The 27101-nt window shown below is 43.7% G+C and overlaps 1 protein-coding gene and 1 pseudogene across 4 annotated transcripts in view; one reads left to right on the forward strand and one right to left on the reverse strand.

The window, feature by feature from the left end:
• Positions 1-6118, forward strand: part of LOC108543580 (60S ribosomal protein L19 pseudogene) — a 14897-nt pseudogene extending 8779 nt beyond the window's left edge.
• Positions 1-27101, reverse strand: part of IL17RD (interleukin 17 receptor D) — an 85381-nt gene that overhangs the window by 50795 nt on the left and 7485 nt on the right. Inside the window, exon 1 of one of the 4 annotated variants that reach the window (XM_017894202.1) lies at positions 4398-4573. The exons of the other annotated variants lie outside the window; for them this stretch is intronic. The gene's annotated coding sequence lies outside the window, so the exon portion shown is untranslated. Of the gene's footprint in view, positions 1-4397; positions 4574-27101 lie in introns of those variants that run through there. 4 annotated transcript variants of the gene reach the window in all.

Raw genomic sequence — 27101 nt, forward strand, 5'->3', positions numbered from 1 at the left:
GTTGGGAGTCTCTAACCTTCCCCGGTTGCTCTTATACACCTTAACTTTCCTGTCTGTACTCAGAATAAACCAGTGTCATGCTTCCAGACAGCGCTCACTAAATACTAAAGAGGTAAGAAGACTCAAAGCAAAGGCCCTTTGTTAGCTTTTACCAAATCTTCATCAACTTCCCTACAGATCAAGACCACTAAAAACAATCTTTAAAAATGTGACATTGGCACAAAAGGACAAAAAGGACAATACTGTATGACTATATTTATATGAGGTATTTAGAGCAGTCAAATTCATAGAGACATGAATAGAGATAGCCAGGGGCTGTGGGGAGAGGAAAATGGGGAGTTATTTTTTAATGGGCATGGAATTTCCATTTAGGAAGGTGAAAAAGTTCTACAGGTGGATGGTGGTGATGGTTGCAAAACATTGTGAATTTACTTAAAAATCTTCGAACTGTACACTTAAAATGGTTAAAATGGTAAATTTTATGTTATGTATATTCCAACACAATAAAGAAAAAAGTAAAAACAACACAAACAAATAAATAAAAAAAAAAAAAAAATGAAGGAAACTGAACCAGAAAAGGAATGATAACAACAGAACAGTGTTAGGGCCACATATGCAGGAAGAACTAGAGACTAGAGGGTGGAAGACTGGAGTGAGGCAGACCAGATAGTCAGCAACTGCAGCAGTCCATATGTAACATGACAGGGACGGCAATGTACTGATGAGGATCAAAGGACAGGTCTGAGAGGCATTTTTAAGGAAAAAATAGCAGGACTTGGTGACAAATGTAATACAGAGGTGATGCTGAAATATTCAAAGGTGACTTTCAGGCTGTTATTTGGGGAAGTCGGAAGATAGTGATTTTAAGGTAATAACGAGAACACTGGGGCCCAGGCGTGGCGGCTCACACCTGTAATCCCAGCACTTTGGGAGGCCGAGGCAGGCGGATCACCTGAGGTTGGGAGTTTGAGACCAGCCTGAACAACATGAAGAAACCCCGTCTCTACTAAAAAAATACAAAAAGTTAGCTGGGCATGGTGGCGCATGCCTGTAATCACAGCTACTCAGGAGGCTGAGGCAGGAGAATAACTTGAACCTGGGAGGCAGAGGTTGCAGTAAGCCAAGATCGCGCCACTGCACTACAGCCTGGGCAACAGGAGCAAAACTCCATCTCAAAAAAAAAAAAAAAGAGAGAACTTTTTTTCCCTCTGGGGAAAGAGGGTCTTTTTTTAAAAAGTAGGCTGCAGAAAAACAGTGAAAATGAGGTGCCTACTATCTTTTTACAATATCATATATTTTGGGGGGAGGGGAGAAATCAAGGATTAAAAAGCAGGAAGTCATGTATGAAGGTATGCCACAGAACCTTAAGGACAGATAGGCTAATTCATAAGAGGTATACAAAATTAACAGAAAGTGTAAAAAATAACAAAAAGCCAGGAATTAGGCTTTGTGAGACTACCCATAGTTAGGGCACATATGGAGGAAAAAGAAGATTGAAAAAGTGAGGTTGGCAAGGTAGGAAAATGAAATATACTTAAAATAAAGAATATTAAACAGGCTACAAGTAAAAGAATGTCAAGAAGGATGTTTTCAACATGAAAACCATCTTTTTAAATGCTTTTTAAACTTTTTCCTTTGTTTAAATTTTTTATTTTGAATTTTTGTGTAATTTTGAACTGAATGTGAATTTGAATGTGAATATTATATATACACATAAGTGTATATTATTTATGGGGTACATGCAATGAAAACTTCTTTTTTTTTTTATTTTTTTGAGATGGGGTCTTGCTCTGTCTCCCGGGCTGGAGTGCAGTGGCATGATCTCAGCTCACTGCAGCCTCCGCCTCCCGGTTCCAGTGATTCTCCTGCCTCAGCCTCCCAGGTAGCTGGGAGTACAGGCATGTGCCACCATGCCCAGTTAACTTTTGTATTTTTAGTAGAGACAGGGTTTCACCATGTTGGCCAGGCTGGCCTCGAACTCCTGACCTCAGGTGATCCACCTACCTCAGCCTCCCTCCAAAAGTGCTAGGATTACAGGTGTGAGCCACCTCCCCTGGCCGAAAACCTTTTTGATTATACAAATCTCTGAGCAAATAATTATATTGCTAGATCATTTAAAATAGTTCTTCCATATTAATTCCTGAGTTTTCTGCTGTCATTCAAACCCAACTCCTGGTTTTACAGGAAAAATAGAAAACATATTATTAGGACCACTTAAATCAAATGTTTTCATATGTTTGAAACTTAAAAAAACAAAAACAAAAACAAACCTGCCACTGGCACTGGAAAAAGGTACTGAAAAGACTGCTAGTTCACTGTCAGGCTTCTGCGTACAGATACCGAGTCGGGCACCCTGGAGGCAAGGCTGTGCTCAGAGCTCACAATTCTGCCAGAGAGCCCTCTAATCTCCCACATTATGGAGAAGAACACAGAGAACCCATGTCATGATGTTCCCCAAGATCTGCTCAGCACTTCACAATTTGAACCACTGTTAAAATATACCTTTTTTGCTGTTTTTGAAACAATGCTACATGGAAAATGTAGACTACCAACACTGAACTATGAGCTTCAAATCAGGTCTTTTTTTTTTTTTTTGAGATGGAGTCTTGCTCTGTCGCCACAGCTGGAGTGCAGTGGCGCAATCTCGGCTCACTGCAAGCTCCACCTCTCAGGTTCACGCCATTCTCCTGCCTCAGCCTCCCAAGTAGCTGGGACTACAGGCACCCACCACCATGCCCGGCTAATTTTTTCTATTTTTAGTAGAGACGGAGTTTCACCATGTTAGCCAGGATGGTCTTGATCTCCTGACCTCGTGATCCACCTGCCTCGGCCTCCCAAAGTGCTGGGATTACAGGCATGAGCCACCGCACCCTAAATCAGGTCATTTTTTTAAACCAGATACTCCTAACCAACTAGTCTAAGAGCTAGCATTTAGAATAACTGGCAATTTCCCAGAACTCAAAGAAAAATAAAAGTTCAAAAGATTGGCTAGAACAATATCAGTAGGACTCAAAATTATCGAATTAAGATTTCAATTCAGGCAAACCATTTTTGTTCAAAGCTCACAAAAATGGTGAATGTTTGCATGAGGACACTAATACAAGCATTAATTTTCAGACCATCCTGTTTTGGACATTATTCAGCATTTGTTGCCATTTGACAGATGTACAGCCATAGCCCCGAAAGGTTTAGTGGGTCAGTTTTGGCATCATGGCTAACAACTTTCTTTCTCAAAAGTAGGGTGGAAAAGCTGAGGTGTGGTTCATCTCTGAAATGTGATTGATCTCTGAGATGAGGTCTCCTATGGGAATATTACACCTCTAGAGTTTATTTCCAGACACCCACAACAGGTCTAGGGAAAGTAATATTTTAGGAAACAGTAACTATTACACTGGTTCAATGCTTATCACTAATGAACATTTATTATGCAGTAGCAGAACTGTGACTGACCTTCATAACTTTTATTTTTAAATTGGAGACAAGGTCTCACTCTGTTGCCCAGGCTGGAGTACAGTGGTACAATCATGGCTTACTGCAGCCTTGAACTCCTGGGCTCAAACAATGCTCTGCTTCAGCCTTCTAAGGAGCTGGGAGAACTACAGGCGTGTACCACCATGCCTGACTAATTTTTAAAATTTCACTCTTTGTAGAGATGGGGCCTTGCTATGTTGCCCTGGTTAGTCTGAAACTCCTGGGCTCAAGCAATCCTCCTGCCAATGTGTTGGGATTACAGACGTGAGCCACAGCACCTAGCCAACCCTCGTAACTTAGCCACACTACACTGATGTTTTCCTGACAACATAACTTTAATTTAAAAACATAACTTTTGAGGTCATAAAAAAGAACTTCTATAACCACTGGTCTGAACAGAACCATGTCATCTTACAAGTTCCCCAAAATAGCAAATGCCTCTGTATTTCATCTCTAAAAGCTTGACACTCAAGACTTATTTTTCAGGGAATATGTAGCTATTTTTTGCAATGTTAGCAGCTTTCATTTCTGAGGGATGGAATAAACATTAAAATACTCTTTGTTCTCTAATGTATTTTTTGAATTAAAAATACTATATACAATTGAACATAATCCTGAGCAGAACAACTAGTGATTATTAAACATTAATTATTTGTCACTTCAGATTAGAAATTTTTGAAGGTCAATTTTTTGTACATTATCTGTATACACAAACTGCTAAATGTTATTATTTAATATTTGTTATAATAAACATTTCTGGGAGAAAAAAAAAAAAGCTTGACACTCTAAGTTTCTTTTGCTATTCTCCCCATACTAGAACATCATGCCAACATACTAATAAGATTGGTAGTAATGAAAGATCAACCTCATTTTCTTGGCAACAATAGGCTTACAGAAGAATCACGTAAGAGAAAAACAAACACTACCTGATAAGGAAAAGATGGATTCTGTCTTCCACCGCAGCCCTTGGGCTCTCAGATCTGGAACACTGTTATCTGATTGTATCTGCACGGTTTTCACCACGAGGGCACTGCATGGTAGAGGAAGCAGAACAGAGGAACAAGGACCAAGAACAGCCCCTGCCCCATAGCCTGAATGCTCTAATAGCCACAGGAAAAAAAAAAATTCAAACAGGGATACATGGAGCCTTCCTAACTCTCCCTTTCCCACTGACACCAAAAATAACCAACCATAAACTTTTAGCACCTCTCAAAGACTTCAAGAGAGGCATAAAGGGCAATGCTTTGGCCTAGCTAAAGATTTTCAAACCAGTGCAATTCCTTTCTTTACTGTTTTATTAAAATACGCAAGCACAGTACTTATAAACAAAGGAATCATTTCAGTTTTGCTTGGAAAATGGGAGCCAATACATTCCTTCTGGGAATTCAGGGTAAAAGTTTTACAAAACAGTGACCAGATGTGCTTAAAATTCACTCTGTTCTTTCTTTTGGGGAGAAGTGGAGGGAGAAACAAAGGGTAGGAGAGACATCTTATTAAAATTGAAACAGTTATTGGTTTTTCTTGGCTCACCCACTAACCTGCTCTCCACTGACAACGCAGGAGCACCTGAGGCAGAAGTGTGTGACATCCCTCCCCCTCCAACCGCCCCGTCTGACCTCCTCCACTCTGGCCTCCTGGCAGGGAGACAGGGCCTGGCTGACCGCGGTGTTGGTGTCGCCAACCTGAGCATCAGGAACTTCTCTAACTTCCAGAACATCCTCGGTGACAAATGGTTCCACCAGGTGGTAGGTGGGTGCATGAAAGTTGTGCTGGGCTGCTGTGGGGGGGCGGGGGGGTTGAGGGGGGAAGAAGAGACGTTTGAAGCGGCCAAAAGTTCTCAACTGCAGAATCAAGCATTTCCTTATGAAAACAAACCACCCTGGGGATAAACCTTCATTAAAAAAAAAAAAAAAAAAAAAAAAAAAAAAAAAAAAAAAAAAACTTTAACACTGGAATGTTTTGTCAACATCACATCCCAGTTTTAACCTGGAAGCTTTGCTGAGATTTGAAGCTTCCTCAACCCAATGACTTCATTCCCAGAGTCCTTTTTAACCACAGAGAGATTTAAATAGTCTGTTATAAAGTTTCCCTTCATTTTCAGAGGGGCTGATGCTGGCACTGAGTATTGAAGGTAAATGAGTGTTTCAAACGGAGCATAAATAGACAGAGAATCAGGCATATATTATGAATAAAAAGATAATCCTAATAATAGTTTACATTATCACAAACCAAAGTTTATATGAGGAGCTAAGCCCCCTTTCAAAGTAGAGAGCAGCTGCTGGTACGGCAGAGGAAAACGGTATGTCAAAAATTTGACCTACCTTAAAGTGTGTTTAACTCTGCTGTCAGCCACTGCTTCCTTCTGCCACCTTACACCAGGATGGAGGCAGGGGCAGTATCCTTTTTGAAGTGTTTTGTTTGCACAGGCACAAAACTGTCTCAGTGCTGGAGGGACCTATCTCCACTCTACCTTGACAATCTCCACAAAGGCTACGTCATTCTCATCAGTGATGAAGTAAAAACAGGGACTCCCTCAGAGGAGCCAGTCCTGAAGGTGCCCTGCTACTGCCTCCCTAGAGTGCGAGGAACATCTCCAGGGTCTACAGCCTCAGTCCTTGAAGGCTGCCAGTACCACTATCAGAAGTAGGCAGGAGGCTGGGAAGCTGTGCTTACACACAAATCTGCTAAGTCACAAATCCCCTAGGCTTCATATGTACCCAAAAATGCTGGCCCCACATAAACCACTTTAACCCAAAGCCCTCACCGTGAGTGAGAGGAATATCTGCACTCAATAGGGTAATCCTGCCCTTCTTCATAGAACTCCCAGGATGTGCAGAGTCCAGGCCAGGCCCTAGGAAGACGAGTGCCATGTGCCTAGGGCAGTGACATTCAGGTGGAAGAGACACACCTGGGTTTTCTGAGTGAAGACTAGGCGAGAGGGTCACCTTCTGGAAGTGGCCAGCTTCATGTTTCCAAATTAGAACACAGCATTACAACTCGAGTCAATTATCTGGAGTTAAATATTTCTGTACCTACAGGGGCAAGAGGCACATCAGAATCATGGAAACAGTCCACGCCACTGGTCTCCTTTATCAATTTCCACAGATATTAGGCCCATTTCAAGATGTTCTCACCAGGAGCCAAAAGCTTTATGCAAAGGTGGCTGAAGCTTCAATCAGCCCAGGGCAGAATGAGGGCAAAGAGCCCCTAGTAATGAGTGGACTCCAAGGAAGAGAGCCCCTCTTCTTCCCTTCCTTTCCTCCTGTCCTCATAGCAGCAGTGTGCCACCTAAGGATATGAACATTCATGCAATGAGTGACCAGCATTGGGGAGAACCTCAAAGGCTCCTGCAAGCATAAAGGATTGACCAGCGGGTCCAGCTTTCTGCTGGCAGAGGACCATGAGGTATAAGCCACAGAAGAGGAACTGCCAAATCATGGGGTGTTGGATAAAGACTCTTAGAAGGTGTTCACAAGCAAGCTTTATTTGAGGTGAGGATATTCAGAGGTATGAGCTGCACATAACATGCACATCTCAGTCCTTTCTGCAGAGGATTAAGACATCCTTTGCTCTGCCACTGCTGCAGGTAGAGGCGCTGGTTTCAACCACAGTCCCTTCCCAAAACAACTTGTCATCACTCCTGTCTAAGCTCAGTGTGCTTCCAGAGGGTGTGACCCCTGGAGATAAGGCATTTCATCAAGTCAGCCTTGTTGGTGCCCTTATGCTCTAGGGCCTGTTATCACACACGGTTGCCCTTTTGGTCTCTGAATGAGTGACCTCTTCCCTAGCTGCTCACCATCTCTTCCTCCTCTGGCTTGTGTCACAGACCTTGTGGAGGTGTCCATCTTCCTGACAGCCTATCAGGCATTCTTGGCTCCTCTCCTGCCCACAACAGGATGCCAGTGCAAGCCATAACCTTATTTCTTAAAGTTTATCTCTGCTTTTCTCTTCTCTGTCTCCCTGGTCCCTTTAAGTCCACCCACCCATGTACTCTTAAGTCCAGGATCTTCACTCTGGTGTATTAAGGGTAGTCCCAGACTCACCCTTGTGGAGGGGAAGTAATTGCTTTTACATTTCCCAAAATGTTCTTATCATATCCAGGGATCTTCCCAGAGGACTTGCTAAAGCAATGCCACTTCAACCAGGGCAGGTAGACAATCACTCAGGATAAGTGTTCTTGGACTGAGAGGGAAACCCACAGAATAGCAATGCCTGAGTGAGGGGCAAGGACCTGTGGGTGGAGCAGGGCTCAGCCAGGGTCCTTCTCCCCGCTGCCTTCAAATAGAGCTGCTGCACTCTTATCTGCTTCATGTTGGGGTTCCCAGGAAGGAGTCATTTTAAAAACAGGTAAGGAAGGTGTAGGTGTGTGTATGTGTGTATCACTATTCTGAAGAAGACAGCTTGGTGTAAATGGGAGTAAAGAGGGCAAAAAATCAACGACTCAGTTCTGCAATTACCCATATGCAGATCAACTGTCAAACAAACAATTTCTATATCTTTGGCTGCCTTTCTTCCACCCTCGCCAACACCTAGCACAGTACCCAAATCCTCTCCAACCCAGACAGTGGCTGACAGAAAGGCCTCTGGGACTGTCGACACCCCAGTGTGATTCAAAGCTCCCAGGGAGTCTGAGGCCGTCCCCTTGTTTATGGATTCAGTGATTGATTGGGCCCTAAAAGCTCCTGGCCCAGAAGACTAAATGGGTTGTAATCAATCATTAAAAATAGTGTTGATGTTAAAAATTGGGAGATGCACCGGGTCTTTGGCCACGTGGACGAGCTAGGTGAGCACACATGAAATGTGAAGGATGGAGGCAGGTGGAGACGTGGGCACCCTCCATGTATGCAAGCAACACAGGCTCATCAAAAGTGACCCGCAGAGCCGACAGGCCACATTTTGCAAAAATAAAGCTGTGTCTCAATTTAAAAAATAAAAACTATATGTAGGACAAATGCTTTTCTTGTATTAGAGAAAGGTCTGCAACAATGGCCATCGGTTGGGTGTTATTTCCCAAATGAGATGAAAAACAGACACCCAGGTGCAAGGGGCAAGAGTCTAGGTGGCAAAAGAGGTGGGCAACTCAATAAGGACACGGAGTGGGTAGGACAGGACAATTACACCCTCCGAATTAAAGGTTCAAATCACCTCAATCAAAGTAATAGTTAAAATCTTAATAATTCTAGTCTAACTGTCCCATTTTACAGGTAGTAAGGAAACTGACAGTCATATGGGTCACCTGCCCTGTCCATAGTCACAAGCAGTCAGCCTGAGATGCTCTCATCACACACATCGCAGTGACCTCAATGTGACAGCCTAACCAGGGTGGTTTCTAGCCCAAGATCAGGATTTTTTAAAAACTCCAATAAAACACAGTTAATATATATTTTCTTTATGGGTAATGTGTGATCAATCCAAAAGCTTTGGGGAAAGTACACGTGCACACACACACACACATACTCTCTCATGCAAGTGCGCACACACACACCTACTCTCTCACACACACACATGCGCACACACACACACATACACACAAAGGAACAAAGGTTTGCTGACCAAATTGGCAGTACAAATAGAATTTCCATGATAATATTCAGATTCAATTATTTTCATAATATGCTGGTAAGTCAGGAAGACTCACTAATCAATTCTTAGACTTACAAATCAATAATTACTTTAAATTCTTATTTATTCACTTAAAACATCTTCCTGAACACTCTCTACTAAGCAATATTTCTCCCACACCAACTTTAATATTACTAGACTTAAAGGCACTAAAACATACTTAGAAGGTAAATCACCAGATGAAAGATTTAGTCCTTCTCTAATAAATCCAAAATCAAACAAGTATAAGCCATCACCAAAATAACAAAGGCAAAGAAAAATTATAAATGGGGCTGGGTGTGGTGGCTCATGCCTATAATCCCAGCACTTTGGAAGGCCAAGAAAGGCAGATCACCTGCGGTTTGGAGTTCGAGACCAGCCTGATCAACATGGAGAAACCCCATCTCTACTAAAAATACAAAATTAGCTGAGCGTGATGGTGCATGCCTATAATCCCAGCTACTCGGGAGGCTGAAGCAGGAGAATCGCTTGAACCCAGGAGGCGGAGGTTGCAGTGAGCCAAGATTATGCCATTGCACTCCAGCCTGGGCAACAGAGTGAGACGCCATCTCAAAAAAAGAAAGAAAGAAAGAAAGAAAAAAATATATAAACAATATTTCGTGTGTGTGAGAGAGGTTTTTTTTTTTTGAGATGGAGTCTCTGTTGCACAGACTGGAGTGCAATGGCGCAATCTTGACTCCCTGTAACCTATGCCTCCTGGGTTCAAGCAATTATCCTGCCTCAGCTTCCTGAGCAGCTGGCATTACAGGTGCCTGCCCACCATGCCTGGCTAATTTTTCTTTTTTTGTGTGTGTGTATTTTTAGTAGAGACAGGGTTTCACCACATTGGTCAAGCTGGTCTCAAACTCCTGACCTCAGGTGATTCGTCCACTTTGGCCTCCCAAAGTGATGGGATCATAGGCTTGACCCACCCGGCCGATAAACATCAATATTATTAGGATGGAGAAGAATGAGTACATGTATACTGCTGATAAAAAGACTGCAGCCAGTCACTAAAGCAGTTACCATGTGGCCAGGCACAGAGCTGGATGTTTTAAAAACAGTATCTTGCTTACATCCTAAGACAACCAACAACTCTGGGAGATGAACTATTAATAACACATTTTACAGATGAAGAAATAGCCTCAAGGAAAAATTTGCCCAAGGTCTAAATAAATGGTAGCAAATGGTGGAGCTAAGATTCGTGAAACAAACCTATTCTTTTCTCAAAACACAATTCTTCCCAGTAAACTGGTTCAGTCATTATACAGGACAAGCTGGTAAACATGTATATAATGAGAGCCACAAATCCTTTGACCCAGTAATTTCACTTTGGGGAATAAATGCCAAGGAAATAAACCAAAACATCAAGGGAGAGGGGCAGGAAACCCATCTGTATGAAGATGTTCATAGCAGCTTTGTAACAGTAATAACTTGAAAACAACCCAAATGCCTCATCAAATGTGGGGTGAGGACCGCCAAAAAGGGGAGGGGAGCTTACAACATGAACATATCATATGGCCACTAAAAGTGACATGTCTGTAGACTACATCAATACATGGAAATATCTTTGGAAAACAAACATAAGTAAAAAATAACCATAAATAAATAAAACACATACAGTGATTATAGTAGCTATGCAACAACATCTGTTTGTGTGTTCAAGGGTAGAAGAATCAGTATGTAATGGAGCTTAATACTCAGTAAACTTCATTTTTCTTATAAGGTTGAAGTAACCAATTTGTAAAGGCAACACAAGGAAACTCTCTTTAGAGATGCTATGATCCATCCAGAATGTTTTCTTCCTGATCTAAGGAAGTCAAGTTTTCATATAAAAAATAAAGAATGTCAGGCATGGTGGCTCATACCTGTAATCCCAGCACTTTGGGAGGTTTGGGTGGGGGGAGGGTGCAGATCACTAGGTCAGGAGTTCGAGACCAGCCTGACCAACATGGTGAAATCCCATCTCTACTAAAAATACAAAAATTTGCTGGGCGTGGTGGCACACGCCTGTAATCTCAGCTACTAAGGAGGCTGAGGCAGGAGAATTGCGTGAACCTGGAAGGCGGAGGTTGCGGTGAGCCAAGATGGCACTACTGCACTCCAGCCTGGGCAACAGAGTGAGACTCTATCTCAAAAAAAACAAAAAGAAAGAAAAAAGAAAAGAAGACCCACTAATTTTAAAGCCACCTCCCCACTTTTACGCTTTCAAGGCAGCCCTATTTTTAAATCAGATTAACAAAACCTCCAGTTATAAGCCCATAGCTCACAAAATTTTTTGTTACCCATTTAGCAAATTTATTTAAGAACACATACGTTTACAAATTGGAACATTCTTTCTGCCACCATTTGGTTTGTACTAATAAAAGTCCACACTCCCTGAATCTCATTCTTTTATAACACATTTGGAAAAGTAACACTAAGATAACATAAATCAATGGGGGTAGAGGAGGTCGGTTTAGGAGCGTCTGAACACAAGCCAAGGTAAAGGTCATATGCTCAAAGCATAAAGCAGGAAGTTTATGCCTAATTGCCTTTTTTATATGCCCTCCTTCCCCAAAAAGGAATACAATATGCTCACACAGGTTCTTCATCACACTCTGTCTAGGGAGGCAGGTGGGCCCAGTGAAGCCCAGAACACCCTTTGCACTGGGCTCACCTGGCCCCTCGGATGGCTTTCTGTATATCCTATCACTGCAGAACAATGGGAGCATAATTCAAGAGCATCCCAACTAACCTCTGCACCTTTTAAAATGAACAAGGTTGAAAGGTTGGGGAAAGAAGTGGGCCAAAGATGGTGCTATCTTTGGAAAAGAAAAAGCAGATTCCTGGCCAGGCATGGTGGCTCACGCCTGTAGTCCTAGCACTTTGTGAGGCCAAGGCGGGTGGATCATCTGAGGTCAGGAGTTAGAGACCAGCCTGGCCAACATGGTGAAACCCCGCCTCTACTAAAAATACAAAAATTAGCTGGGCGTGGTGGCACTTGTCCGTCATCCCAGCTACTTGGGAGGCTGAGGCAGGAGAATCGCTTGAACCCAGGAGGCAGAAGTTGAAGTGAGCTGAAATCGTGCCATTACACTCCAGCCTGGAGGATAAGAGCAAAATTCCATCTCAAAAAAAAAAAAAAAAAAAAACAGACTCCTTCACTCGGCAGGATTGTCCTCTGCCTGGGCAGATCTCAGGTCAGTCTTCATCCCAAGGTTTCCTCTTCTCTGTACTTACTCCATATTGGTAAGTCCTATCAATTTTCCATTTTACCCTATGTTTGGGATGACTTACTATTGTCCCGCAAGCATAAAGCACCACGGTGTGCATCCTGCACAGAGCCAAAGCTCCATGATACCACCATGTCTACCTTTGAGGGTGAGCTGTCCAATAGGGTAGCCTCTAGCCACGTGTGGCGATTTAAATTTAAATAAGTTTAAGTAAAATTAAAAATTCAGCCGGGCGCGGTGGCTCAAGCCTGTAATCCCAGCACTTTGGGAGGCCGAGACGGGCGGACCACGAGGTCAGGAGATTGAGACCATCCTGGCTAACACGGTGAAACCCTATCTCTACTAAAAACTACAAAAAAAAAAAACTAGCCAGGTGAGGTGGCAGGCGCCTGTAGTCCGAGCTACTCGGGAGGCTGAGGCAGGAGAATGGCATAAACCCGGGAGGCGGAGCTTGCAGTGAGCTGAGATCCGGCCACTGCACTCCATCCTGGGCGACAGAGCGAGACTCCATCTCAAAAAATAAATAAATAAAATAAAATAAAATAAAATAAAAATTCAGTTCCTTAGTTGTGCCAGCCACATTTCAGGTACTCAGTAGCCAAAAGTGGTTGATGGTTACTGAATTGAACAGTGCTGGAAAGAACATTTTTTGTCACAGAAAGTTCTGTTGGATAGCACTGGGCTAAAGAGCTCAGCACCTGCCCACGCCTGCCTCTGCAATAACAGGTGACACTCTCTCACAGCTGGGCAACTATTCCCAGCTGTCACCAGGCACCACAGGCCACCTCAACTGACACCGAGATAACTCAGGTTCACCTGGTCAGCATATTTATTTTTATTTACAGACAGTACAATTGATAGTTTTTGGTGTATAGGTCCACAAGGTATATGCATATATATGTATGTATCCACCGCTATAATCAGTATACAGAACAGTCCCATCATCCCAAAAACTTCCCTTGTACTGCCCCTTTGTAGTCAAGCCCTCCCTCCATCCCTCCAAAACCCTGGCAATCACTAATCTGGCAGCTTTTTAAAAAACTCAGATTCCTGGCCTTCCCCTGGAAATCCCACTTAAGCAGGTCTGGGGTGAGGCCCGGAATCTCCCCCCACGCCAAGAATGCTCCTCAGGTGATTCTGGTGTTTGGCCAGGTTTGGGAATCTTTGGGGTAATTGCCTAATCTGAGTTTAATTTAATTATCTCCAAAGTGCTGTCTAGTCTCGCTCTCTTTCCACCCCCCATTAGTTGCTTTGTTGCACATGGCAGCCATCCATCTGAGACAGGGTGCTTGGAAGGCAGGGCAAGTCCAACTGCTGGGGGCACGGGCAGGGTAAGAACTCTGCAGCTCCGGTTTCTGGCGGAGAGAGGCCTCTCTGAGTCACATGGACTCTCATCTTAATCCCTTCCTGGCTCTTTGTGCCATGGAATCCTCATCTGGAAAAAAGGGAACCACATCAGAAATAATCGTCTACCTCCGAGGCTTGCTGGGAAGTGATGACTTAGATAACATGTTCAAAGGCACTGGGCTGCCAGGACGAAAGGTACACTGTCCTGGATATGTCATCGCCTCACCAGATTTCCTCTGGATGGAACTCTCCTCACCCTATTTACTTGATGGATGTGAGAGATCGGGACTCAAATTACAATAAAATTGCAGACTTTTGAAAACAAACAAACAAAAACTCAAAATATTTTTTCCTTCTAAATTCATGACCCCAAGGGTGAGGTACCAAATTCCATTTTTAAAGAGGAATTCAGAAGAATCAGCATCTTCTCAGAAAACCTCCTCCGCTCAGAAAGTAAACAATTACGAAGGGGGACAAAACTTAAGTTTAGCCATTCTCTTCTGGCTTGCTCCTGCTATGCTGAGGATTCCTGGAAAACACTTTGAAAAGTTTAAGATGATCAAAGAAAAGGCACGGCCAACACAAGAAATGCTATCATTTAATATCACATGTTTATTTAGCCCCTCCAAGCCAAAGAGGGAAGATTGTTTGAAAGGGAGAGAATGCCTGCTTAATCAACTAAAAATGCATTCATTACTATGCTATTCACTGCGGCTTTCCTGAAATCAGACACTTTTGCCCCTAGACCATAAGATTGAAGCGATTTGAAACGAAAATATTTCCTGTCCACTGCTTGCCAGTTTCTAGCCCCAGAGTGATATAACAGATGACATCCAGTACAATAAATGCTTTTATTAACCATAAATTTGAGACTGCTTTAGGGATTTGAAGTGTTGGGTTTCATGCTGAAAAAATGTAATGTTATCCACAGACCATCAGTGACTAACAAAAACAGAGGCACAGGTTATGCTACTTTGATCAAATTATGGCAAAAAATTGTCTTTTGCATTTAAAATAGTAGTTGCATTCAGGGCATATCTTCAAGGAGCACCACAATAGTTTAATCATATGTCTTGGAGAGTTTCATGGAAATTCATCCTGAGTGCAGATTTATAGAACCAGCAGCTTCTGTTAAACAGATAGGAAGCTGAAAAGTGTTATGAGGCTAAGAGGGCTGAGAAATCAAAATACTAAGATGGGACCCCTAAATCAGGGTTTCTCAGTCTCAGCGCTATCTACATTTTGGGCCAGGTAATTCTTTGTCATGGAGGGCTGACTTGTGCATTTCAGGATGTTTAGCAGCATCCCTGAGCCTTTCTCATTGACTGCCAGTAGCAGCCTACCCTAGCTGTGACAACCAAAAATGTCTCCAGAAATTCCCCAAATCAAGGTTAAGGGTGCAGTAAGCTGTGATCACGCCACTGCACTCAAGACTGGTTGATAGAGACCCTGTCTCAAAAAAAAAAAAAAAAAAAAAAGAAACTCCCCAAATTCCCCGATCAAAACCACTGCTCTAAATCAAAGTCTAGGCTTGTTTAGCAAATGCTGTCTATGTTTTCTTCATCCAAAGGAAACGTCAGAGCCTGGGGAGCTGCGCAGCCTCAGCACTGTGCCCCAGTGCCTCCCTCTACACAAAAATGGTTAACCCTGAGCAATTTCTGAAATCAAAAGCACCTTGCACTCCCTCTTCTACAAAACTAAAGGTAGCATAGCCATAGAAATGAGAACTTTCTCAACTGTGACCAGAGCAAACGAGACCAAGCAAAGGCAAGCTGCCCCCTGCCTCCCACCAAAGCATACCCTCACCCGACCTTTGTGTCCAGCATGCATTCCAGCCTAGGAGCTCCGGCCCGCTGGGCAGAGGCTGCACACCATTTCTGCCAGCATCTAAATTGCTGCTTTCTGGCCTTTCACTGTCAGGCCACAGAGGGGACTGTGGACTCGGTGCCAGAAAAGAAAATGAAAAGCAAAGTTGAATCTCTGCGGACCATTCTCTGGATGCTGAATGTCCCACTATTACATCTCGGCATGACATTTCATGGCCAGCAGGGGAGGAGGCCCAGTCCTGAAAGCTGAACAAACGCTGGGCACACAGGCCTGCCTGCGCCCTCGTAGTCTCTCTGGACTTATGAATAAAAGATGGAGGTTTTGTCTCTGTTGTTTCCCTGGTACCCTGTAAGAATAACAACTTGTCACTTTTTGACATTTTAACTTACTCTGAAAAATGACCAATATTAACTTTACATATCTTGGCCCTTAAATCTGGAGTGGAGTAAAATGAAAGAAAGAAAAGCCATGTAATTAGGTAGAAGATAGTAATTCAAGTTAAACTAATGAAACTGTCTGTAAGGGACTCTAATAAAATAATGTAGGTAACATGCACAGGATTAAAAGGCTAGAAACTAACTTAGAGGATATGCTTTGAGTAAAGTAGCCTTTACTGGAAATAAAGTTCAATTTTTTTTAGCACAAAGGAAAGAAATAGCTGAATTTTGGTGTGAGGAAGCAGTCAACCGTAAACCTGCCCCGGCCAAACAGTGGTCTTTAATAGGAACTCATTCCCAGTCTCTGAGGGCGACACATCTATAACTGCAACAAGCCCATGTGAATAGCAAAAGCCTTGAGCATTCTTGAGAAACAGCACTCCTAATTTTGAGAGAGCGTGGTTGGTTTTAAATAATCTTTAAGGAAAGAGTTTATTACAGGATAGCACAAATGACATCCTGCACTTTCCTTAGACTCTCAATAAAGTAAAAGGGAAGGCTTAATGTGAAACACTGCATTTTTAAAAAGACAACACTAAACTGGGTACTATCATTAGCATAGATCTCTAAATACAACAATTGCACACAGAAAAAACAAATTTTTCTTATTGCTAAAACTGCATCCATATTTGTTACCAGTTGATACCTAAAATCCAACAAAGTCACAATATCACCTTTAGAGGGGTCTTGTCAAAATATTTGACCCTATTCGTAAGGAAACAATAAAAAATCCAAATTGTGTACACAAGTGGCCTTGACTCTTCAGAATGTGTAGGCTATAAAGGACCAAAAAATAGGTAGAGGAACTGTTCTGTATTAAAGGAGGCTAAAGAGACAGGACATCAAAAAGCAATGAGTGACCCTTGTCTGCCCCTAGAATGTGATGCAGAAAGAAATTATGAATGACATTAAAAGGACAAGTGAGGTAAGTGTAGCAAAACGTTACGAACTGGTAACTCTAGACAAAGGGGAAATGGGTGTTCATTTTACTGTTATTTCAATTCTTCTACAGGTTTGAAAATTTTCAGAATACAAAGGATGGGAGAAAGAGCACAATAATGGGGAATCCCCATGTGGGGCTTTAAGGGACTCTAATATACAGGTGACTGTATTTTATACATCACATATATACATTTTACACACTATATACATTTATATATACATTTTATACATTATCTATACCTGTATTTTGTACAGGTGACTAGCTGCCTGCTTGGGGGGTTGGGATGGCAACAACTTCATCTTCCTGTATCGTTTCAGAAAATGTATGCCCTAAGCAGGGCATGGTGGCTCATGTTTGTAATCCCAGCACTTTGGGAGGCCAAGGCAGGAGGACGGCTTGAGGCCAGGAGCTCGAGATTAGCCTGAGTAACACAGTGAGACTCCGTCTTAACACAAAAAAATGTAAAAAAATAGCCAAGCTTGGCAGCACACGCCTGTGGTCCCAGCTACTCAGGAGACTGGGCCTGGATGATTGCTGGAGCCCAGGAGTTCAAGGCTGCAGTGAGCTATAATTGCATGACTGCACTCCAGCCTGGGTGACAGAATGAGACCTTGTCTCAAAAAAAAAAAAAAATTATTTATATATATATATATATACACACACACACACAAACACACACACACACACACGTCATAGATCCACTTAAAATCTCCTGTATGCCTTTCCCTAAAACTCTTCTCCAGCAATTTACCATTCTCCTCTTACCAGAATTCTTACTAATTTAAAAACTTTTTAGTACTCTTTAAAAGTTCCCTGGTCTGCTGCCCAAATTCTCCCCCATTATCTACTCCCATCCTTTTTTAATGAGAGAAAAGCAATGATTACACTAGTCTTGACCAACTCGAAACTCTGTACTTTTTAAAATGTATGACTCTAAGTAAAAGAAGCAAGCTCAGTAGATGGGAAATGTGCTCAAGTGAAAAGATGTGGGAGGTAGAATTTGTCTCTCAATGACTTCAAAACCAAGGGAGGAGAACAATGAGAGGCGGCCTATCCACAGCAGCACTATAGAGGCCAGTGACAGTCACCTTGGGCATGCCAGCACTGGGAACTCATAGCTCCAGAGGCCCTGAAGCAGTCTTCCACCAGCACAACCAGATGTTACATTTTTTCTGCTTAATTTTGGTAAAACTCCATGACCTCCTTCTCAAATTAAAAAGGCAATGCCATTTTTTTTGTAAGCCACAGGAGCTATCTTTAGTGAAGCCTTCTAAGGATTTCATTAATTCATAGCCAGCCAACCAGGACTTTTCCCACAGTCTCCCACAAAAAAGCCCGGGAAGTCACTGATTGCTTGGCTGGATCTGAATATGAGCAGAGGTAAGATCAGAAATATCTAGTTCCTCCCACAGGGAGGCAAGGCATGAAAATCAAAGCTGGGCAAAAACTCATTTCCACAGCTGGCCAGCAAATCCGCAGCCCCGGAAAGAAGGCAAAGAGCACCTCTGATTATGGACAGACCTTCAAGTGGCTTCAGAAAATGAAATGCATTCACCACCAGAGGGGAAAGAAGCAAACAAAAAACGAGACCTGCACCCCTGTGAAAAAGACAAAGTTTCATACAAACTGAGGGCTGCTGCCAGAGAGTGAGATTTGTTCCGTTCACATCGTTTCAGAAAGTCCAAAATCAGGATGTTTAGTCGGGGCTTAGCAGTAACTTTTCACATTTTTCTCATCCACAGTGCAGGGTAAAGCGGACAGTCCAAGCAACCCCCTCAAGCAACAGACACAGCCAGGTGTGGCTCCCACACAACACCAGCCCACACTCTCCCTGTCATGAATGGGAACCTGGCTTGAAGCCCAGCCTCTAACCAGTATGTGGCCCCTGGCAGGAGTGCCAATAACTGTGGTGTGAATGAATAAATTAAGCATATTTTTTATGCTACTCTCAGCACTAGCTGCCACATGATTAGCCAATGTTAAGAAAACGATTTCGGAGGAAATTTTTTTTTTTTTTTTTAGATGGAGTCTTGCTGTGTTGCCCAGGCTGGAGTACAATGGCACCATCTCGGCTCACTGCAACCTCCACCTCCTGGGTTCAAGTGATTCTCCAGCCTCAGTCTCCTGAGTAGCTAGGACTACAGGTGCACATCACCATACCCAGCTAATTTATGTGTTTTTAATAGAGACGGGGTTTCACCATGTTGGCCAGGCTGGTCTCGAACTCCTGACCTCAGGTCATCCGCCTGCCTTGGCCTCCCAAAATGCTGGGATTACAGGCGTGAGCCACCACTCCCAGATAAAAGTCCCAGAGGAACTTTTATTATAGTTGCTTGACTGACATGTCACCTTCTCAGAGAGGCCATTGGAGAGTGTCTACTTGCAAAAACCCATTGCTTTTATTGCCTCATTTTAATTTCCCATAGAGTGCTTAGTCATTCAAGAAACACGTATAGAGAACCTGCTATGTGCCAGGCACTGTTCTCGTGATGCAGAAGGGAACAAAATAGGTAAAGGCCCCACCCACATGGAGCTGACACTGCAATGGGGAAAAAGGATGGACAAAGAAAATACTATGTATGTCCCATGGTGAAAACTTCTGCAAAGAAAAAGTGAAGAAAAGAGGACAGAGTGAGCAGCAAGTTGCTATTGTAAACAGCATGGTCAGGTCTGATATTTCATTATCCTGTTTGTCTCCCCTACTAAAATCTAAGCTCTGGCCAGGCATGGTGGCTCATACCTGTAAACCCAGGTGGGCAGATTGCTTGAGGCCAGGAATTCAAGACCAGCCTGGGCAACATAATAAAACCCCATCGCTACAAAAAGTGTAAAAAATTAGCCAGGCTTGGTGGCATGTGCATGTAGTCCTAGCTACTCAGGAAGCCAAGGTAGGACAATTGCCTAAGCCCAGGAGTTCAAGACTGCAATAAGCTATGATCACGCCACTGCTGCACTCCAGCCTGGGCGACAGAGACCCTGTCTCTGGAAATAAAATAAAATCTAAGCTCTAGAAATCAGACCTAACACGCAGAACGCACCAATATTCACTCAATGAATGGCCACTGAGTGTCCCTCTTATCAAACTGTTCACCTGTTGGAGAAATCTTCCAAGCCTCACCACTCCTGACAGAACACACACAGGCAGACTTCAAGGTGCCCTGTTATCTATTACCTACATCTTCAACCTTAGCATCCCCCCCACCAATGAGCCCCCTTCTCCAGCTTTGCCCAAATCTTACTTTCTGCCCAAACTGTTCCCCCAGCGCCCGGGTCCACTCACTGGTCAGGCCCTGCTCAAAGTCCCTTTGGTAAGACCTGTCTTCTTCATCTAAGCCTCCCACGAACCACTGAAATTCAATTTATTCTTTATAGACACATCAAATTTGTTTGTTCCTCAATGCATCACTGCAATGTTTGGTCACGTTCTCACGAAATCCGGAGGGATGATGGGGTCGGCCAGGCTTTGTGGCACAAGGAAAAGCTAGGGAGTGGTATGGAGAAGCCTCACAGAGAAAAGGGGGCCTCCTCCAAAGCAGGGGAAACTGAGGCAGAGCAAGAAGCCAGAGTTACTGGGAACCAACTGAGACATGGGCTAAAAAGCCAGAGTTCTAAGATGGCCTCAAGCAGGGCCTCAGGCAGTTGAATGTCAACAAACTGCTTTTCACAGAGGCAGTTCTAGGCTGAGGAGCAGCAGAAGCCCGTTCATGTTTCTCTGGAATGAGCAGGGAAATGTGGAGAGAGGACGGGGAGGGCTTGGTACTGTGGCCCCAGAATCCTTCCTGAATTTCCCTGTTATCCAGGCCCCTACTCCTTTGTCTTTCTCCTGGCCCAGACAGGCAGCCACTGTGGATGGGGGACTGGTCCCACAACTTAACACAGAGTGGCTGCTCAAAAAAGTGTCTCCTGCCTCCTCATTCCAAATAAGTCTTTTTGAGCTTCAGATGCTGAGCAGTTACAATAAGTCCTAACCGTGTGAGTGCCTGTGCTCCACCCAGAGCAAATGTGCACACTCCAGAGGAAGGGGCCATAAACCGTCACTCAACAGGGACCATGCTCAGGCGGCGGACTGCTGCTACATTTGGTCTGTACTGCACTACATTTTCCTCAGATAAAAGGGGGCCGTTTTGGGAGAGAAGAAACCAGAAATCACCCGGACAGAATAAAATCACAGGGAAAGGATTTCTAAACCATATGGCCTATCTCAGGAAAACACACCTCTTCATTCCAAGGAAGCCCTCCCATCATCCCATTAACCCTCCCACTCTCGAGTAAAACAGTCCATTGCAGCACAGAAGTCTGGGGACACTGCCAGGATTTTTTAAAGGGTTACTATTCAATGGGGGGAAAAGATCTACAAAACTGACCAAAGAGAACACTCAGAAAAACTCCTAGTTTTGAAGGCAATAAAGTACTTTTTACATCTGAAAAAAAGTTGTATTTAAGGCCTAATCCCTCATGATTTCAAAAGGATTCATATGAAGTATTCATTTAATGTGTGAAATGTAAATATCCATCCAAACATTTTAATTAACGCTACCAATTTCCATCCCCTTTTCAAAGTTGATACTTGAATTTTATATGGCTTTTCTGGTACGTTCAAGCATGCTTCCCTACCATGCAGTAGTTTTAATGAAAAGCCTCATGATTAATGTCTATTAGATCAGGTTTGTAATGAAGAAAGGTACAATAAAATTACAATTTACTAAGCTTCCAATAATACTTGCCATCTACTGCCCTTTCAAGTCTTAAGGTGCCAGCCATATGCAAGTAAGACATTTTAGCATTACTTTTACCATAAAACAAATGCTTCTTAAATAAGCACAGTAGAGGTAGTTTTCATTTACACTATTAAATCAGAAAATTTATGAGCCCATTTCCGTTTTAGAAGAGAATTACATGTGTGTTCACATCACATCTTTATTTTGTCGTCCACCCAGTGATTTGTTGAGGACAGCTGGTACCTATTAAATCCCCCCTTTAAATGTTGTAGCCTTAATTAGCTACATCCACCTTCCCCCAACATTTCCAAACAAGGAACCAAAGAAAAGGGAATCCATTTTTATCATGGATACTTGAACAATGGAGTTGCAAACATCAATGTTAACAGTCTCTAGCAGAAATAGCTATTCCTTTTTTAGGCCACTTCACAAAATAGGGTACAAATGGAGTTTTGTTATGTAGGTAATTTTTTAAATTGTTCAATTTTTAGTTTCCTGCCTGGTGTTATTAATTAAAAGCCTTCTTTTAATATATTGTTTGGGAAAGGATGAAGGAATCTCCCCAGAGATATTCTTGGTATTATTTAAGCTACAGACTTCTTTCTTACTTGGACTTCTCAGCATATGACTGAACAGATAGAATCTGCAAATAGAGAAAGCAGCAGGGTGTGGTTTTCTATGAACAGACATCATGCCCTTCCCAGACACCAAAGGGTTTCCAACTCACACAATGAGAAATTCTTGATTGGATTGCTTTAACCTGCCATATATAGATAAAACACACACTGACTTAATTGACAATGTCGATATCTCTCCTTTAAAAAAAAAAAAAAGACACATTTACATTTATGCATTCAGGACTTCAAGTGTGAATTCTGTTCAACAGACTACATTCTGAGCAAGATAAGGAGCCATCTCAAAGATTCCCCCGTTGGATTTGTTTCTTCAAGACTGGCCCTAGCTTTAATCTGCAGTAAGACTATCTGTTTCAATAGGATGTGATCACTTGAGGGCTTGTGTCTTTTCAATCAGCCGGTGGCCCTGCCGGGTTTAGAGTGGCAGAGGGGAAGTGGCCTGTGGTTAAACAGAGGAAATACCAAGGCATTTTAATAGAGCAAATAGTCTCTTTACTTCCCACCGGGAAGAGCTTCAAAGGCTGTGGGCCCCGGAGGAGACAGTGTGTTTCGGAGGCCATCAGTCACCTAATCGTGTGTCAGGCCCATTCAGAACATCCAAGCAGCCAAGACAAACACTGCCCAGGAGGACAATGCCTCCCACTGGCTGGGCAAGTCTGGCTGGCTGGAGATGGGGCTTGTAGCTCCAGCTCAGACAGCCCCCCGGCTGACTGAGGGCAGGAGCTCTCCAAATCTGGGGGCAGATGGGAAATGGAAAAGGTCTGGCGACCAGGGCAGGGTGGCAAGAGAGAGGTCTGCTCTAAGGCCACTGCACCTCTCAACCTGTCAAGCTCCTGGGGATACCTGAGCCCCCTCCTCACCCCACATTCTTACAAATCAAGGGTGGAGGCTCAAGCTTCTAGAAGCCTAAAAACCCATCCATCAGAAGCAGGCTGAAGAGGCAGTGGGGGGGCCAGGCACGGTGGCTCACGCCTGTAATCCCAGCATTTTGGGAGGCCAAGGTGGACAGATCATCTGAGATCAGGAGTTCGAGACCAGCCTGGCCAACATGGTGAAACCCCGTCTCTACTAAAAGTACAAAAATCTGCGTGTGGTGGTAGACACCTGTAATCCCAACTACTCGCCTGTAATCCCAACTACTCGGGAGGCTGAGGCAGGAGAATCGCTTGAACCCGGGAGGCAGAGATCGCAGTGAGCTGAGATCGTGCCACTGCACTCTGGCCTGGACACCAGAACGAAACTCCATCTCAAAATAAATACATAAATAAATAAATAAAGAGGCAGTGGGGAATGAAGGAGGACGGTGAAATTGTTCATGGGGTAGCTCCAGCAGGAGCAGACATCTGCTGGGGCACAGTATATAAAAAGTTCAGGGACAGAGGAGGAAAAAGCCTTGTAAGCTTTTAAAAAAAAGAAAAGAAAAAAAAAAACATGTTTTAGGCCAAATGAAGCATGAAAAATACTTAAAAGCATTAGCAGTTCTTTCCTTTGTTGGGAAGTTGTAAGATTTGAACTGCCGAGAATCTGATTTGGATCCTGTACTACTCCTTCCTGAGACTGTTTTCAGACAAACCCAGCTGTTCTAGGGAGGAACCCAGGGGAAGTGTCAAGTCCTCTTCACTCCAGGCCTCCTCATCAGTCCCAGGCCAGAGGCACCCACCCAAACTAGCCCCCCCGCTCCCCCAGTACTCACACTCCCCATCCAGCCTGACCCCTTTTGTTGGTCGGGGCTCTGAGAAAGTCTTCACACTCCTCTCTAAGGCCAGTGACATAATTTAAAGCCAAACTCTGATTTTAAATGTTCAGAATGTATCTTCTCCCCTTCTCTGGATTGTGGAACCCCTGTCCTCTAAAAAAAATAGGTCTCATCCTGGTTATAGCACGAGTATCCTCAGAAGAACTTGTGAAAATGCCAATTCCTGGGCTCCACCTCACTCTCACTCTGATCCCATTAGCTTTCAATCTGCATTTTAACAAGCTCCTGAGGCAATTCTGATACTGGAAGGCCCCAGGTGTCACTTGGAGAAAAAGTAACTGCTGGTCTCCTGGTCACCGAGCTATATGCCCAAGTTAATAACTAGCACAATATCCCAGGCACTGCAGGGGCTTGGGGTTGGGTGGATGGGTGGGGGTGGGGAGAGAAGGGAGGGCTGCTCAAGAAAGATGGACATGGGCCAGAAGAGTTTCCAATTAACTAGGCAAACAGGCTGGAAGAAAGCTTTGCACTGCTTATAAAAATGTCTCTCTAAAAAATGTATCAGCCAGGGCTGAGTAATTTTTTAACCAAGAATTCTGTAACAGACACAAGAGCATCTATAACATGGATGACATGGCCACAGGATAGGCAGACCAGATGTGGGCTTGGGAGCCATGAGCTGCAAGTGAATGAAAATGCATCCAATTCAGAATCAAATAAACATGCCTGGGCCCACAGCCAAGGATAATTCTTGGATTGGACTTTTATCAGGAACCTAAATTTTAACCAGCTGGAACTTCTCTTTTCCAAGTACCACCCTATTCCTTCCTACCTTTTGCAATGAAGTATTTGCCTTAAATGGGAAACTTGCATTTCATTGTAAAGATGATGCCAGCATCCTGGCTTCCCGAATTCCTGAAGGAGTAGTGTTTTTTTGCAGGGGGAGTAGGAATTGTGTTCCAGGGATAATAGACCAGAGAAGGTGTACCCCATTTAGGTAAGGAGGCAAGAAATGTTCCCTCCTCCCCCACTGCAGGAAAAGCCATTAAATAAAAACCTGTGGGAGTAGATTCCTAACTCCTTGTTCCATAAAAAGGCTTCTAGACCAGCAAGACAAGAGGGAAAACTTCAGTACAAGTGACTGACACAATTAAAGTTATGAACCAAACTTGCTTCTAGTTGCACACAAAACCATTCCACTCTCTAGAAGCAAGAGCCAGTGTAAATGAGGATCGCGGTCCCTCTGGAGGTTTTACAAATCATTACTTCTTTGCGAACACAGTATTTATTACTCAAACAGCAACCTTACCTGGCAAGGACCCTAACAGAATTTTTTTTTTTTAAGTAGTTGAGGAAGTATGCCCACAACTCATTTCTAAAACACTGACCTGTGTTCAAGATGGTATCAGCCTCTTAATTGCTCCACTAATAATGGGGAGGTTGTGAAACCTGACCACTTAAACCAGGCCAGCCCCTGGCTCCTCTGGGAGCAGCCCGAAGGGTCTATTAGCAGGGCTGCAGAGGGTTGGCTGGCTGCAGTCACCTTGCAAGTCCTACAAAAATACACATTCCTGCAAGGGCAAGGGTTCCTGAAACAAATGTTTCCTGGAGATCAACAGGGTCATTTGCTCAGCTCTGCTCCAGCACCCAAATTCGGTCTCTCAGGACTTGGTGCTGCACCCTGCTGCCCCCTCTCAGGTTCTGAATATTGCCCAGGCCCACAGGAAGCCTCCTCTGATTTGCATCACATATAGTCGACCCTTATTCTTTTATGTTCCTATAGCCCCACTGCAAGCAACCTTAGAGCTGAGGCCAACATCTACGGACTAAGTACCTATTATTTGGTAGGGGACCCAAACATGAACCAAATACTCTAGTCACTGTGTACCAGTAATTTCTAGCTGACTCCCTGACAGAGCAATTTCTAGAAGACATGACCTAGGGAGATGTGGACAGGGACAATTTTTTGCAGAAGTGATGCTAGGGCTGAGAAGGGAAGCTACGGAGGTGTAAAGTGAAGGAACACAGGCAGGAACAGCATGTGCAAAGGCCTGCTGCAAAGACAATGGACCTTGATGCCCTGATCTTAGCCTCTACTTCTTAAAATCCATCAAGAAATACAGGATTTAGGAGGAAGGCAGCAGGGTCTAATTTGGTTCAGCCAATATTTACAGGGCTTTGAGGCCACCAAGATGAGGTTCAGTGCCTGGCTAAAGAAACTAGTCTGAAGACATAGAAGTGAACAAATACTGACAAAGTGGTCTGGTGAGACCAAAGTGCAAGGACCTGCATGAGAAGGCAAAGCAAGGGGCATGGCATTCAGGAGGGCTTCCCTGAGGGGGCACCACCTGAACTGAGTCTTAAGCTAGGCAAGGAATTCTCAAGGGAGGAAAAGGCATCCTGGGAGGAGGGAAAAGCATGTCTTGGAAGCACAGAGGGCATCCATCCGGAGTTAGGAGCAGGATGGGAGGGGCAGGGGGTGAGGCTGGAAAGGGTGGGAATGCAAAGCACTTGGGGAAACTGGGTCCATGAAATGTACCAAGCAGCAAATCCAGGAAAGAAGGAACCATGTATCAGCGTGGATGAGCCTGGAAACTGGAACATGGCCCAGAGGACTCTATGATCATCCAAGAGGGGAAAGAAGATGACCCAAAGAAAGGATTGGTGGGGCCAAGGCAGGAGCAGCTAAGAAAAGTCACCCCCAGCGAGGGGTTGTAGTGGAGAAAAGGTCAGCATGAGTGTGAGGTGACTGGGACAGAGCCACCATCCTATGAGGGTGCAGGTTTGGGAGAGGAGAACACACTCGCACAGGTAGAAGAAAATCACCAGCCTGGCTCCGTCGGAGCACTACCATACCCCACAGCATTAAAACTTCACGAGTTTTGTACAGTGGCCTAAGAAGCCACCTTGGCAACTGCAGCAAAACAGCAAATCGGACTGATTTACCTATGTCATCACATGAACACTCAGAATAAAATGCCTGTGATGATACTGTAGTCATTCAAAAGCCAACAGGAGTCTAAATCCAAATTTCTAGTAGGATCCATACATAAGTTAACACGAGATTAGCCTTGAGGAAACTTGCTAGCTACTAAAATTTTTTTAAACAATAAAACAAGAGCAGTGATGTTTTACTAAAATGGAACACAGTAAGAAAATGTGATGCTTTACTCATCTAGGAAGGAATGACAGAGCCTAAGGGGCGGGGAGG

The sequence above is a fragment of the Rhinopithecus bieti genome, unplaced genomic scaffold, assembly GCF_001698545.2.
Source record: "Rhinopithecus bieti isolate Rb0 unplaced genomic scaffold, ASM169854v2 scaffold_21649, whole genome shotgun sequence".
In the NCBI taxonomy this organism is placed as follows: Eukaryota; Metazoa; Chordata; class Mammalia; order Primates; family Cercopithecidae; genus Rhinopithecus; species Rhinopithecus bieti.